Raw genomic sequence first — 13,478 nt, 5'->3', positions numbered from 1 at the left:
CCTAGGACGATTAAATACACGTCTCCGGCACGCACATGTTTTTTTTTTTAAACACTCACAGATCATCGACGCACATAGCAGGTACGCACACGCCACCGCAAACCCCTTGCAAACAGCCGGGGTAACGACACTTCGAACGTCCAGCCTACACACGTGACAAATATTCGCGCAAATGCTCGCGGCGGCGCCGCCCCGGCCGCGCAGAGCGACGGAATGCACGCGGATCCCGCAACACCTGCACGTGTAGCCTGCACGCGTTGTATACAGCACGCAAGGTTGCGAGTCCTTGAAACTTTCCGCACCCGGCGGTCGTCCGCGAAATCTTGGACGCGAAAATTGTACTCACGCTCGTACACGAAACAAAACGTCCGCGGCTCGTTTGCAGTTGGGGCACGTTGTGTGCGGACCCACTTTGCGAAAGCAGGAAGGTGTGGAGGTATAATACGCCTTCCTGTCGCATAATATTCCGTTGCGCGGGCCTCGTACGTTCCTCCTGTGAAGCAACCTTTTTCGTCCAACTGTCGCCACACTGAGGGGTGCCGCAGCGTGTAAGACAAGGTTTTGAGGCATCAGTGTATAGTGTTAAGTACCCTACGACAAAAATAATCTCAGCGCACTCGGCCCTCATTCCACAAAAGATTAAAGGGGCCATGAAGACAGTTTGATTCATTAAAAAAGACTGCTTTGTACCGAGGACAATTATACCAATTTGAGCGCGAACTCGCGAAAAGAGATGAGACAGTGGCGACTCCGCAGCCACTTTCATGACGTCACGAAATCACGACGTCACGAGGTCTCATGACGTCACAAAATCTTGTTAGTACGATTGATGGCCGCCGGCCAAAGCCAACGCCAAGAAACATAACTGCGCGATTGTTGTAAAGCCTCTAGCTTCGTTTGATCGTATCACTTCAATGCAAAGGTACAGCTAACATACTGAGAGCTATGTTTCAGTGTTTCCCTCTTTTGAGTCACTATTTCCTCTACTGCGTCACCGCTGACTTCGTGTAGCGCGAAATCTGAAAGTTCTTCAATCTTTCTTGCGGCTGGAACTGATCTGAGTGAGCTACCAACGGCTCGTTCTTTCAAATTGAACAAGGTTGTATTTTGTCTTAATGGACCATTTAAAGAGAAGATGAAATCGATCCGTCACAAATTTCGGCACTCAGGATACTTTTTTTCTTTTTCCTTTACAAAACGCACTACTTGACTCCCCGGCGAGCGAAAACAAAATTTTAAAAAATTCACGCGTGTTGCAAAACAATCGCTCCGCCCTGCAAGTTAGCCGCGTGTGCTCTGTCGGGCGCGAAACAAAGGGCTGCCTGCGTACGTGCGCGCACGCATGTGTCGCGCATTCATCTCGGAAAGAAGCGTGAGAGACGTCCTCTGTGTGACACCTGAGACAGGCATACATACAGAACGCGCGCGCGGTGTTCTGGCAAGCGCACCCTGCGAATGCTATGCGCACATCACACGTGCAGGTGACGCGAGAATTTACTGCGGCAGTCGGGCGGCAATACACTACGTTTACACGGCTCAGTTGTCGGGTGGTGTAAATCCGAGCCCCGCTCATCAAAGTTGACACCTGCCTTTTGTTTTGTACGTCCGTAACACGAGATTCGAAACTGAATACACAGCTGCACGGGTATGCACAGCCGCCCGCTGCTCTCTCTCTCTCACTCTCTCTCTCTCTCACACACACACGGGCACACACACACACAAAGAAAAACACAAGAAACGAGGAAGATAAGATGATGCACGATCCGAGCGTGTAACCTTTAATGCGATTGTTCGAAAAAGACCACGTTTGACGTAATCAATGCGCAAAGGAAAGAGATAGCGCAATGGGGGCCGCAGTAGCGTTCTCGGAAGCAGCGGAGTCAGAAACGGCGAAAATGACTACACCGTTCCCCCGCACACCACCCCCTCCCACCTACGCCTCTCCTCTGCCTGCCCCTCCTCTCTCCCCCCATGCGCCCATCATCTTTACACCGCCCAAATAACAACTTCCGACGCCCCTCGATCGAGGGGCTTTGCTGCACGCACACAAACGACTACCAAACAGTGCTTCTCTATCTGTGATTCTCCGCGCTGCTGCGCCGTACCACATAAACACTGGCACTGCTCCATCTCGCCACATTAGAAAGTTTTAGCAGTCCGTCCGTTCCGTCGTGTGCGTTGTTACCGGGTTGACCGGGACACTTCTAGACACTTCTGGGCACCGGGTTGACCGGAACCCGTCTGGGCACTTGGGCATTCGTCGCGGTAGGAGGATTAGTTCCGCGGGCCTGCCTTCGCCATGTCCGCGCCTCCTGGACCTTCCTCCTCGACCTTCCGCGCGCGCAGGCGCAGACCGGTCTGGTCCCGGAAACCCGGTAACAACGTAACCAACGGAACGGACGGACTGCTAAAACTCTCTATTACCGTGGGGCTCTGCGCGCGTGTACTCACTAAACAAGCGAGACGACAACGTCTTCGACCCACACTCGGCGAGTGTCGCAGTTTTGAACCAGGCGCGTTCAAGACGAGGTTTGACTCTTAAAATACTAGGGCGGCTTAATTGATTTGTTAGCTCGAGTGTATCACCTTTTCTATCGGCGCCTGAAGACACTGAGAAGAAAAAGTCTGGAATCGTTTGTTCGCCTTTCACCTCACTTTTGAGAAGAAGTTCATTTGAGTCGATGCAGTGGCTAGCGCGCGTCAGGCCGAAGCTGAGTTCCCCTCTCTCACTCAACAACACCCGTAAAAAATAGATCACGTAAACTTTACGGAAGACTGCAAATGCATAGACCAAGGAGCAGATTCGTAAGTAAAGACGGTAGGTTACCTTTCTGTTAAAGCTTGCCTTTCGGTCAGTATCAGAAACATTTAAATAACGCAGTGGTAACCATACGAAGAAGAAATTTTACTGTAGACCAAACAGTAATCATCATCGGGCTACAATAATTCGGTTATTCCCTTTAGCGCTCTTGAATGAGACCTGCCCATTTTAAACAGCTTAACAGATGCCCACGTCCTACTTGCGAATTCGAACTCCTACTTATCCGCATCGGCACGAACATGCCAGCCATGACCTGTCTAACAACGAATTCATTCAAGGGTGTCGAACCAAAACCGAACCCGAACAGGAAACCAGAACCGATGCAGTATTTTCACCATAACTGCGTCCCCAAATACAAGCTTTTTTTTTTTGAACAACCGAACTTAAATCGCAACTGAAATAAAAAAAATTACGATTACCGGCTCACGACAGAACGGTTCGTTTATGCGATGCTAATAACGCGCTTTCAACGCCATTCGGTTCGTTTCTCTTTCAGGTACCATCCACCTCGGTCGTAATCAGTCATGCATTTAAACGCGTAGCGTTAAGGGCCCAGTGTCGCAGAAAAGCTGGTGTCTTCGGCGGCGTCGACCGTGAGTGAAAAATCGGCGTGAGCAACAAACCCCGTAGCGCCACCTTTCGGCGACCACTGAAGGCCCCCGGAACGTAAGGCGCTGCACACGCAGATGGCGGTCGAACAGGAGCGGAAAGTTCTCACCGCTCGCGAGCGCCGCTACGCGCGATTTTTCCCTCCTCCAATCCATCGCAATCAAATCACCACGTGGGGAAAGGGACGCACACCAATGCCGCGAGCACAGAAAGGCCGCAACCGTGCTGCACTGCGAATCGGCAACGGCACGCACCCCGAAAGTGCCTATACTTCTCGCATTTCATTAGAGAGCGGAGAACCGGTGCCGGTACGGTACCCAGTAGGCGACCGGCGCCACTGCGCGCGGGCAGATGCGAAAAAACTGGTTGCGCACATAAGCAGGTGTACCGGGTCCCGTAATGGGATCGGTACCGTACCGGCTATGAAGTACCGTGCTGGGACCGGATCTCCGCTCTGTTGTAGTTGTAGCAGAGCGGAGAACCGGTGCCTGTACGGTACTTGGTAGCCGACCGGCGCCACATGCGCAGAGAGAGAGAGACCGCCTGGACGCGTGCGCAAGTGCACCGACCGTGTACCGGGAGCCGTACCGGGACCTGTTATCCGCTCTGCTGTTTACGTTACCGTTAAACGTGCTTGCGCAAGTCGACTACGCATGCGCGAGCAGTTACCGCGAACGGTGAGGTACCGGCGTAGGCTTTATCGGCGCCAGCGAGCTTCCTAAACAGACGAAGTGTATACCCTCGCGTCTTGTTATCTCCAGTGCACTTTCCTTTCCCTTCTTCCAACAAATCACTTCTCTCTCTTGATTACAGCAGACGCAGTGCGCTCGGCGCTTGATGCCTGCTACAGCCAATAAAAGTAATCTTAGTGGATGTTGTTTGTTGCGTTTTTCTTGTTAAATAATGCTCAGGAGCACGACAACCTACTACTTTTCTCAGATGGGCGAGCAAAATGGCCGCCGCTGCTCATGCTAAGCCTCACCTGCCTCAAATAGTTCAGGTAGGTTTCTGAGCTCGCAAAGTGCTTTTACGCCTCCAAAATTGTGCCGGGCAAGGTGGCATAGGCTAATTAGTAATTACTACAGCATATTTTACTAATTTCTTGCCGAAATATTCAGCGCAGGCGCAAATTCTAGTTCAACTCAACTCAGTATATGGCGCCAACGACATGTTTTCTTTTCCAAATCTCTACGGGTGATGACTACAATATTCTCAAAACAATTAATGTTATTGTGCACGCTTCGTCCGAAAAGTGAAACATTCAAGCTTGTTGAAACTAAAGCAAATGGTAGCTATGAGCAACCAATCATGCGTGATTTGCTTTGAGGCTAATTCATCAGATGTCGCTACATGCACCACTGTGGCCGGAATGCGCAAACCGCAAACGGTGTGGTGAAACTTGTCCTACTGTTTTCAGCGGTAAACGGTAACGCCGTAGACAATCGCCTACCGGCTCCCGGTACGGTACCCGGTAGGCGACCAACGCTACTGCGCGTGCGCAGACTGGTTGCGCGCATGCGCAGTTGTACCGGGTCCCGTACCGCGACTAGTTTTCCGCTCTGCTATAACTCTCATGCAAGCACGGTAAAGATATGCTAAAACTCTTTATTAGTTTAAAGCATGCTTGAGAAGTGTGTTTCCGCCAAGGAAGGGGGAGGAAAAGAGGCCTGGACGATGTTTTAAAACAACACGCACGACGACGGGGAACGGAGGAGGAGTAAATAACTTCATTGGGTCACCACCAGCCCATCTACGCCCACTGCAGGGCAAAGGCCTCTCCCATTAACCTCCAATTACCCCGGTCCTGTGCTAAGTGCGACCAATTTATCCCTGCAAACTTCTTGATCTCATCTTCCCATCTAACTTACTGCCGCCCCTGCTACGCTTGGCTTCTCTAGGGATCTACTCTGTTATCCTTAATGACCACGGTTATCTTGCCTTCGCTTTACATTACATAACTTCATTGGGTAAATAACTCCAAAGGGGAGGCCTCACGGATAATTTCTGCCTTTCGCAGCCACCAAGCTCCAGATAAGCGCAAAACCAAAGCGTTGATTTTGTTTTGCAGTTCATCTCACATACTGCGCGCCGCTAAGAGGGCCAAAGCTACCGAGGCGGTTCCACCTGCACAACGGGGGGACGAAAATGTCCTTCCAAAGTCGCGTTTATCTAGCAAGCCTCCGTGGAGCGTCACGGTAAGTTAGATGCGCTCGTTGGGCTGCTTTGTAGAGAGCCGTGTAGCGTACCGTGCTGCAAGAACTTGCGAAACGAGCTGCAGACTTTTTTTTTTATTTTTGCAGTGAAAATCGGTATTTACTTCGACAGACTTCATTCACCGTCCCCAGAGAGAAAAAGAGAAAAGTAAAGAGGGAGTGGAAGGGAGACCTAAAAGTAACCACGTGACGCCGGATCTCAGCCAGGAAGGGAAACCTATCGGGGGAGGGGGGGAGGGGGAGATAACAACAGCGCTGTGAGAGAGACAAAGGGAGGTGGGGGAAATGGACTAGGTCGGTTTCCTTGAGGGGGAGGGGATAAAAATTCTAGTGTGTCTCTTTTTATTATTTTTTGGCCCTAACTTCACCATAACTGTTCGATAAAACGTCTTACACAGATTACTGCCCTGACGCTTTGAAAATGGCACGAGTTTTTCGATATACAGAAATGGTGGCCCCAACGAATTCTAAAATTACAGGACGACCCCGATTTGAAGATGTCCTATTATTCTGTGTCCGACGATAAATGTTCTCCAACAAAAAGCACTATTCCATCGAACCAGTGATGTTTTCAAGCGTCTAGACCCACTTAGTCTGAAATGATTTCTCCATCTGACATAACGAAAATATCACAAGTGTTGATTTGAATTCGCCATGTGCTTAGACACCGAAAAGCCATTTGACACCGTATACCATAATATTTTGTTCAGTCATTACAGTCACGCGGTATCAGGGATCTGCCTTGCAAAGTTCTTCCACCGTTATCTAAGCAAACCGTTACCAAACCATGGGGATTCCACAGGGTCGGTACTAGGGCCGTTACTTTTTCACACTGTATATCAACGACCCGCCTACGCGGTGACCACGGTTATGCATGCCGATAATTGAGCGATGCTAGCAAGATATAAATCATTACCAGATGTTTAGAAAACCGTGAATGATTAACTGTAAGGTATTAACAAACTGTGTCCAATACACTGACGCTTCGCGCCTTTCAATCTAAGCATATTTTTCTAAGGTCTCCACGTGAAGTGAAAAACAGTCAGCGCGCATACATGTGTAATGAAGCGTTTCACTCGAGGCCACACAGTGACAACCTCAAAAGGGGAAAAAAATTGTATGCTTAGAGGACAAAATAGGACACACATTTTCCGGCACAGCCCACTACACATTTTTTTTTTTTATATTTCACTCCCGTCTTGCGTACTGCACACTATGGCACGCATTACCAGCCAATTCCTGCTTCCCCCCCGCCCCCCCTAACAAAAAAGCGCTGGGGAGATAATTCCTTGCTCACTGTCACGGGGTCTTATTCATTCGCAATCAGATAATGCCGGTATTCCTACTACGTGACTAATGTTTGTTTGAGAGAGAGAGAATAACTTTAATGAAGACCAGCGATGTTAGCCGAGCCGTCGGGCTGGCTTGCTACGCTAGATGAGAGCGAAAAAAAAGAGAAAAAAAAGAAAGAAAATGTTTGAACTGTAACACAACAATCCACTTAAGGTCGCCTTTTTGTTTCTGCCACCAGTACATACACAATTCTGGCATCCAACAACGTGTGCGGTCAGTGACTAGTGCTGGCGTCAAGATGTGGAACGAGCTTCCTTGTGCTTTTATCTCCTGGCAAACGTTTCAGACGTCACTTCTGTTACTTTATCTTGCCCTCAACCGACCTTTTCTGGGTGGAAGGGGGGAGGGGACGCGTGTGTGCGTGAGAAAGAGATGGGAGGGAGGGGGAGTGATATTGCATCAATTATTTGTCCATATACTTACATTTGGAACCTAACAATTAGCAAACGATTATGCGTGGATGTACTGTTTCATATTCAATTATTTGTATCTGTATTGACACATGTGAGAAAAACCTCGCGATAACCAAGTTCACTGTTTTACTTCTACCTTTTTAATAGTTTGTTTTTATGCACCCGCACAACGACTTCCAGAAAAAAGTGTTGCATTCCCGTCACCAAACAACGTGTCTGCGAGAGAAGCGCATACTAGAAACGGATACATATTCATTGCAACAAACATGGTTCGCCAGGTCCGCTGAAAATTAAAAAAAAAAAAAAAAAAACGCGCCCAAATTTTCCCGCGTCGAAGCACCGGGAAAAACGATTTATAGCGCCGTCGACAAATTCATAAGCCACTCGGAACGACTGACGAAGAAAAAAAAAGGTAAAACGGGGCTCGTAACCTCATAGAGCGGAGGGAGTCAATAAAGAACGGCCCCCCCAAACCGCATACCCACACACGCTGACTCACTATAAAACACGCTCACTGTCGCCACATTCAAAGCAGCTCCCCTCGTTCATACTTGCATTTGCTTTTTCCGGTCGCCTTGAAACCGGCGTAACGACAAACAGCGCGAAAAAAGGGGCGCAACCCTTATTTCCCTTTGTGATCATCGCTTTCTCTCTATATTCTTTTGCCTCATTCTCCGGCGAGGAGCGGGTGGTGGTGGGGGCGGCTCCTTCAATCTCGCTCCACATTCGGCGCGCCCCCTGCTTTCGTATTCCCACGCCTAGTTTCCGATTCACACACGTCGCGTCGCTACCGTCGCGCGCTGTAGCAGCGGCAGGGCTCTCTTCGCCGGCAAACTCACGTGCGCCTCCTGCCTCGGCGAGTTTTGATCGTTTCGAATCTCGCGTTAATTCAAACCCACCGGGAGATAATTAAGCACCTTCACGGCGCGCTTACCTCTGCACTCCGACGGTCATCATCGTGACGGGGTTTGGAAACGAAGGTGCGCGTGTGTTGCGGCTGCGATTCCAACGAGAGGAGAGGAAACGTGCTTTCACACTCCAACGACCACCGGCTGGGCTCCTCCGCATCAAGTGACGCTAATTTCGTCCCGAAATCAAAGCGACGTCGGCGTCTCGGTCGGAGAGAAAACGTCAGGGCACTTCACGCGTCATCACGACGACGACACAGACGACGAGGAGACCGGCGGCATCGGTGGAGACGGCAGCAGCAGGCACCGGTCGCTACACGACCGGCCTGCTCTTGCAGCAACGGCGATGTGCTGCCGCGAGCGAGAGCGCGCGCAGCAGCCGGGAGAAAAAAAAAAAAAAGCGTTTGTGTGTGCTTGCCACGTCCTAACTACCACGTACTGCGTGCAGGAACGAACGCGCGCGCGCACACAGCGAGCACGCACGGCCGCTCGGCTCTCGCGGACTGGCACCGGAGAGAAAGCAAAGAAGAAAGAAAAGACAAGAGAAGCACGCAACGAGATGAAAAAGAAGAAAGAGCGAAAGAGAGAGAGAGACAAAAAAAGAAGAGCTGCCGCTGCTGCTGCGGCAGCACGCTCGGCGAACGCGCGGCGCGAGCTATAGAAGCGTTAGCGGGCGCTCGCCGCTAGCTCGCTTTTTCCAAGCGACAGGAACAAGGCGAAGGGGGAGAAAAAAGAAAAAAAAAAAGCACAGCTCCGCATCGAGAAACGAGTATGGCGACTAAAAACAGAGAGCCAGGCAGAGGAGAAGAAGAAAGAACGAAAGAGGAGGGGGGAAAAAGTGAGGCAAGAAGACGCGGACGACAGCCAGAGAGAACGCGCTCGCGCGCGAGCAACGGCAGCAGCAGCGAGGCGCGATAAAAACAAGGTGGAGAAGAGGCAGAGAAGAAAAAAAAAAGGAAGAGAATCCACCAGCGAGTGAACGCCGCACGGCTTCGAACGAAATCCGAAAAGAAGCACGCACGCAGTAACAACGCACGCACGTACGCCGGCGCGTGAAGACCGAAAAAAAAAAAAAAAAAAGAGAGCGGGCCCCGAAGAGAGAAGCGGAGAGGAGCCAACGCCGCCGCGAGCTCCAAGTAAAAGAAACAGGCGGGCAAGGCCGAAAAAGAAGCGAAGCTAATAAAAACCGCGCCAGCGGAGGGACGTGCAAAAGAAGACCGCGAGGAGAACCGATGAGACCGGAGGAAGAGAAAAAAAAAACGCAACCGTCAAGCCCAGAGAGAGGCACCTCACCACGTATCGGAAAAAAAAAGAAAAAAATGGGGAGCGCGATCGTCCAGCGGGCCCAAAAAACAAAAACGAAGTGGACTCGGAGGTGGACAGGGCGAAGAGAAGTAAGAAAAAAGTGCGAGCCGCGAAAAAAAGTGCCGGAGGAGACCGACGAACGTGCTTGAGGAGCGGTGAAGCTCCCGCTAAAGAGAAGGGAACGCAAGAAAGAAGAGAAAACTGAAGAGACGGCGAAGCCGACGCAACTCCGCGAGCCCAAGTGAGAGAAAGTACGCACAGAGCAATTCTAAACTGCCTTCTCTCCCCAAGGAGTCAGGACTCGTCCCTCGCCGGCGGGGATCCTCTTTTTTTTTTTTTTTCGGTTCACGTCCGGCGTCACTGGTCGCCCTCATCATCATCATCACTGGACGACGACGGGCAGAGATTCCCTCCTCCTCCGTATTTTCCACGCAGTTCCGTCCGATCTGCGCCTTCCCTCCCCGACGCCGTGGCCACCGACTGCCCTTGGAGGCGTCCACGAAGGGCGATCATCAACGCCGCAAAGGAGAGCGCCAGAGGATCCCTCGCTTCGCTTTGTTTGTTGTTTCCCGCCTCTTCCGTCCACAGCTCGCTCGCGCGCCGCGAACCACGGCTGCCACCCTCTTCAGCAACCCGCAGGTTGCATCGCTTTGTTGACACGGCCGAAATCGACCACGGCCAAAACGATGTCTGCGGCGAGCGAAACGGCATAGACAACAAGCACGAGCGTACAAAACTGCCAAGGTCTCCTCCAACTATTTGAAGAGAGATAAGTAGAAACAAACGCGGATGCCCCAAAGTTAGAAGAAGAGGCGATGCCGCGTTGACGAGATAACGTTTACGTCGAGAAAACGCATCTCCGCTCATTTTTCCCAGCGATCACGCGTTGTCGGGGCGAAAAAGGAGGGAGGAGCGGGAGGAAGTGGGCGGCGGATGACGAGCACAGCCTCGCAGCAGCCAGCCGCGCTGTCACCGGGATGAAAGACAGTGGGGCGGCGAGGAGGGCGAACGGAAAGATGGAAGCGGTCCAGTTCTATTTCGTTTCTAGCGCCCCGGCTGCCGGCGCGAGCAGCAGCAGCGCAGCGTCGCGCGGCGCTTTCTTTGTCTGTTCGCTATTTCTGACTCGCGGCCGGTGGCGTGTTCGCGATCAGCACGCGCCGAGAAAACAAGGGGGTGGGGGCGAACACAGCGAAAGAAAGCGCAGCCGTGGCGTGCAGGCGTCGGCGGGCAGCAGCCTCATCGCCTCACGTTCCTTTCTGCACGAGCTGCTGGCGTGCGAGAACGGTTGCGTTCCCTCCTCGCCGGCCGACGCAATCGCCATTAGTCTATTTCCTTCGTGCCGCCCTCGGCCGCACGCGTGCGTCATCAGCACAGCGCCAAGCCGAAGCCCCGGGGCTCGAACAAGAGCACGACTGTAGTGCTGCGCCCAGCGCGTGTCTCGCGTGCTGCTGGTTCCGCAGAAGCTTCTGCGGGCCGCGTGGAAAGACTGCCCCCGCATGTCTCGGCGAGAAAAGGAAAAGGAAAACGCCGAGTACAAGACGAACCACCCGGCGCTGTCCACCAGAATTCAGCACAAATACCAAGTCAACGGTGCCCAGAACCCACAGTTCATTAAGTCTTTTCCGAGTAAACGTTTTGTGACGGGTTTATAGTTGAGCCTGAGCCCCACCACGAGCACGATGATGTCGTCGGAACGACGCCGCTCAACACACTGCTGCTGTTGATTTCTAATGATGGCGCTGGTGATGATACGTGATGGTGCACGACACAGGCGCCGAAGGGGAATGTCCGCTCTTCGTTACAGTCTATACGTCCTCCCTCCCTCCCTCCCTCCCTCCTCTTTCTCTCTCTCTTTCGATATCAAAGTGTCCCCGCAGTAAAGCCTCGTTACAAGGAAATATCGCTTTATTAGAATTGTTTCATGGTCACCACCGCAGCGTACACGAAACACATCATACCCGCTTTTAACGAAGTATCTTCGTTATAACGAGGATATACTGCATGTACTACATGGTCAGGGTGAAACGTTCTGGACAAGCGGTGGACAGAAGAAGAAGTGACTGCGATTTAATGTTTTAACGCCCGGTGAATTAAGCGCTCAATCACTCCGTGAGAGCCGAAGACGTCCGGAATTAAAAACGGCACGCGACTTTCGCGATCGAATGCCTTCAGCCACCGCGACGAGTTCGATACCGCTCCCTGTCCAACGGTCCGGTAACTACTGTGCGGTTATCCCGGCTTTTTACCGCTGAGGAATAAGCACAATGCCTGATTGGAGGAAGGGACGATCCCATCCCCTCACCTGGATGCGGCAAGCGTGCACGATCCTTTCTTTGTGGGAGTTCGTGCGCGAGGCAGACCTTACCGGACGAATACCACGGCCACCCCTCTCCTTCTTCCCCAAGTAGGCTGCAAGGCCCCCTGAATCGCCAGTTTACTCATTCACTCACTGTAATGACAGACGAGCAACCATTGTGAGGAGCCATAAACACGGATTATCAGAGTGACACATGCGCGAACAAAAGGGTTGAATAAACATATAGGGCGTATACCACCGCGCCGGACCTGGGTCATAAAAAATCTGCACTCCAGCAATCTTCATAGTGAAACGTTTACTTCACTTGTGGTAAGGCAACGAGCGACTTTTCCTTTTTGAGAGGCCAATACGGATGCAAGCCGAAGCGCCAACGAGTTAATAGTCGAACCCGGCTATAACGAACCCGGATAGAGCGAATTATGCTATATATCGAACAAAAATAATTCAGTTATGGAAATACATGGGAAACATATTCCTTATAACGAAGTTCACATCCGATATATCGAACTCTGGGCGCCTAGAATGGCCGCCGAAATGCATGATCTCGGAGCGGCGATTGAGATGTGGATTGGCCGCGACCACGGAGCAAGAGCCGCGACTAGGACATTGCGCCTGGCACGGAGTGACGTGATGGCCGACACTTTCCGTAACTATTTCCGATGCGCGGGACTCGCGACGGAACCCGCCCAGTCAGTGAGTGCGGACCAAGACAGCAGCTTTGGTGAACTGTGGGAAGAGCTCGCCAACGTTCCCGATGATGTCGCCAGTGAAATCCGTCCGACGCTTATAATGAAGCGCTTTCGGCAGTCGATGTGCTCCGCCAATGATTCTTAGATTTTTGAGGACGCGGACTCGAACTGGTGCAAACAATGTTTCGTGTAGAGAATTGTTGAATCCGCCAAAACGAAAGTGAAAACAAAAATCAGCGTTTTTTTTTTTTCAACGTGTGCAGTTAAGGCGGAAAGTAGCTTCGATACTTGCAATAAATGGATTATTTTGGTCTGGTAATGGCTACTGTGCTGTGTTCGTTTCTGCATACGCGGATGGCGGAGTTGGGGAGGGGGCGGGGGGCTCCCGCGGATTGCGAACTCGTAACAATAAGCTCGTTATAGGCGGGTTCGACTATATCGAACTATTGGATATATCGAACTAATCGCGGTGCATATTGCAGTTCGCTATAAACGGGTTTGACTGTATGCAGTGCACAATTTTTTTAAATGCGGAGCATTTCTTTAACTCACGATGTCACCCGGCGTTGGCGTGCCTCAGCGTCCGCAACAGCCGTTACAGGTGCGCCCTCTCCCCCACTCCTCCTCTCCCGCATCACGCTACCCTCCTCGCTCTCAACAACAGGTCCGCACCCCTCCCCCTACACTATATAAAAAAATAATACTTACCGGCGCCTGGTTTCGATCCCACGACCCTGCGGGCGGAACGCAAGGTACATGGTGCTCTACCCACTGCGCCACAAAGCCGACACAGAATGGAAGGCTACGAACGCGCCTTATATCCTTGACTCATTCAAACTACGTCAAGAAG

At 51.6% G+C, this 13,478-nt stretch overlaps 1 protein-coding gene and 1 long non-coding RNA gene across 6 annotated transcripts in view; one reads left to right on the top strand and one right to left on the bottom strand.

Annotated features, from left to right (window-relative positions):
* Positions 1 to 13,478, bottom strand: part of LOC144178758 (uncharacterized) — a 131,530-nt gene that overhangs the window by 41,323 nt on the left and 76,729 nt on the right. Inside the window, exon 1 of one of the 5 annotated variants that reach the window (XM_077706861.1) lies at positions 8,344 to 8,841. The exons of the other annotated variants lie outside the window; for them this stretch is intronic. The gene's annotated coding sequence lies outside the window, so the exon portion shown is untranslated. Of the gene's footprint in view, positions 1 to 8,343; positions 8,842 to 13,478 lie in introns of those variants that run through there. 5 annotated transcript variants of the gene reach the window in all.
* Positions 1 to 13,478, top strand: part of LOC144178761 (uncharacterized) — an 86,989-nt gene that overhangs the window by 31,675 nt on the left and 41,836 nt on the right. The window contains exon 2 of the long non-coding RNA XR_013324060.1: positions 5,499 to 5,625. This is a non-coding gene — a long non-coding RNA (uncharacterized LOC144178761). The remainder of the gene's footprint in view (positions 1 to 5,498; positions 5,626 to 13,478) is intronic.

The sequence above is a fragment of the Haemaphysalis longicornis genome, unplaced genomic scaffold, assembly GCF_048455015.1.
Source record: "Haemaphysalis longicornis isolate Haplotype H1 unplaced genomic scaffold, Haemaphysalis longicornis Haplotype H1 scaffold_4, whole genome shotgun sequence".
NCBI lineage: Eukaryota > Metazoa > Arthropoda > Arachnida > Ixodida > Ixodidae > Haemaphysalis > Haemaphysalis longicornis.
The sequence above is the reverse complement of the archived record's forward strand: the minus strand, read 5'-3'. Positions and strand labels throughout refer to the sequence as shown.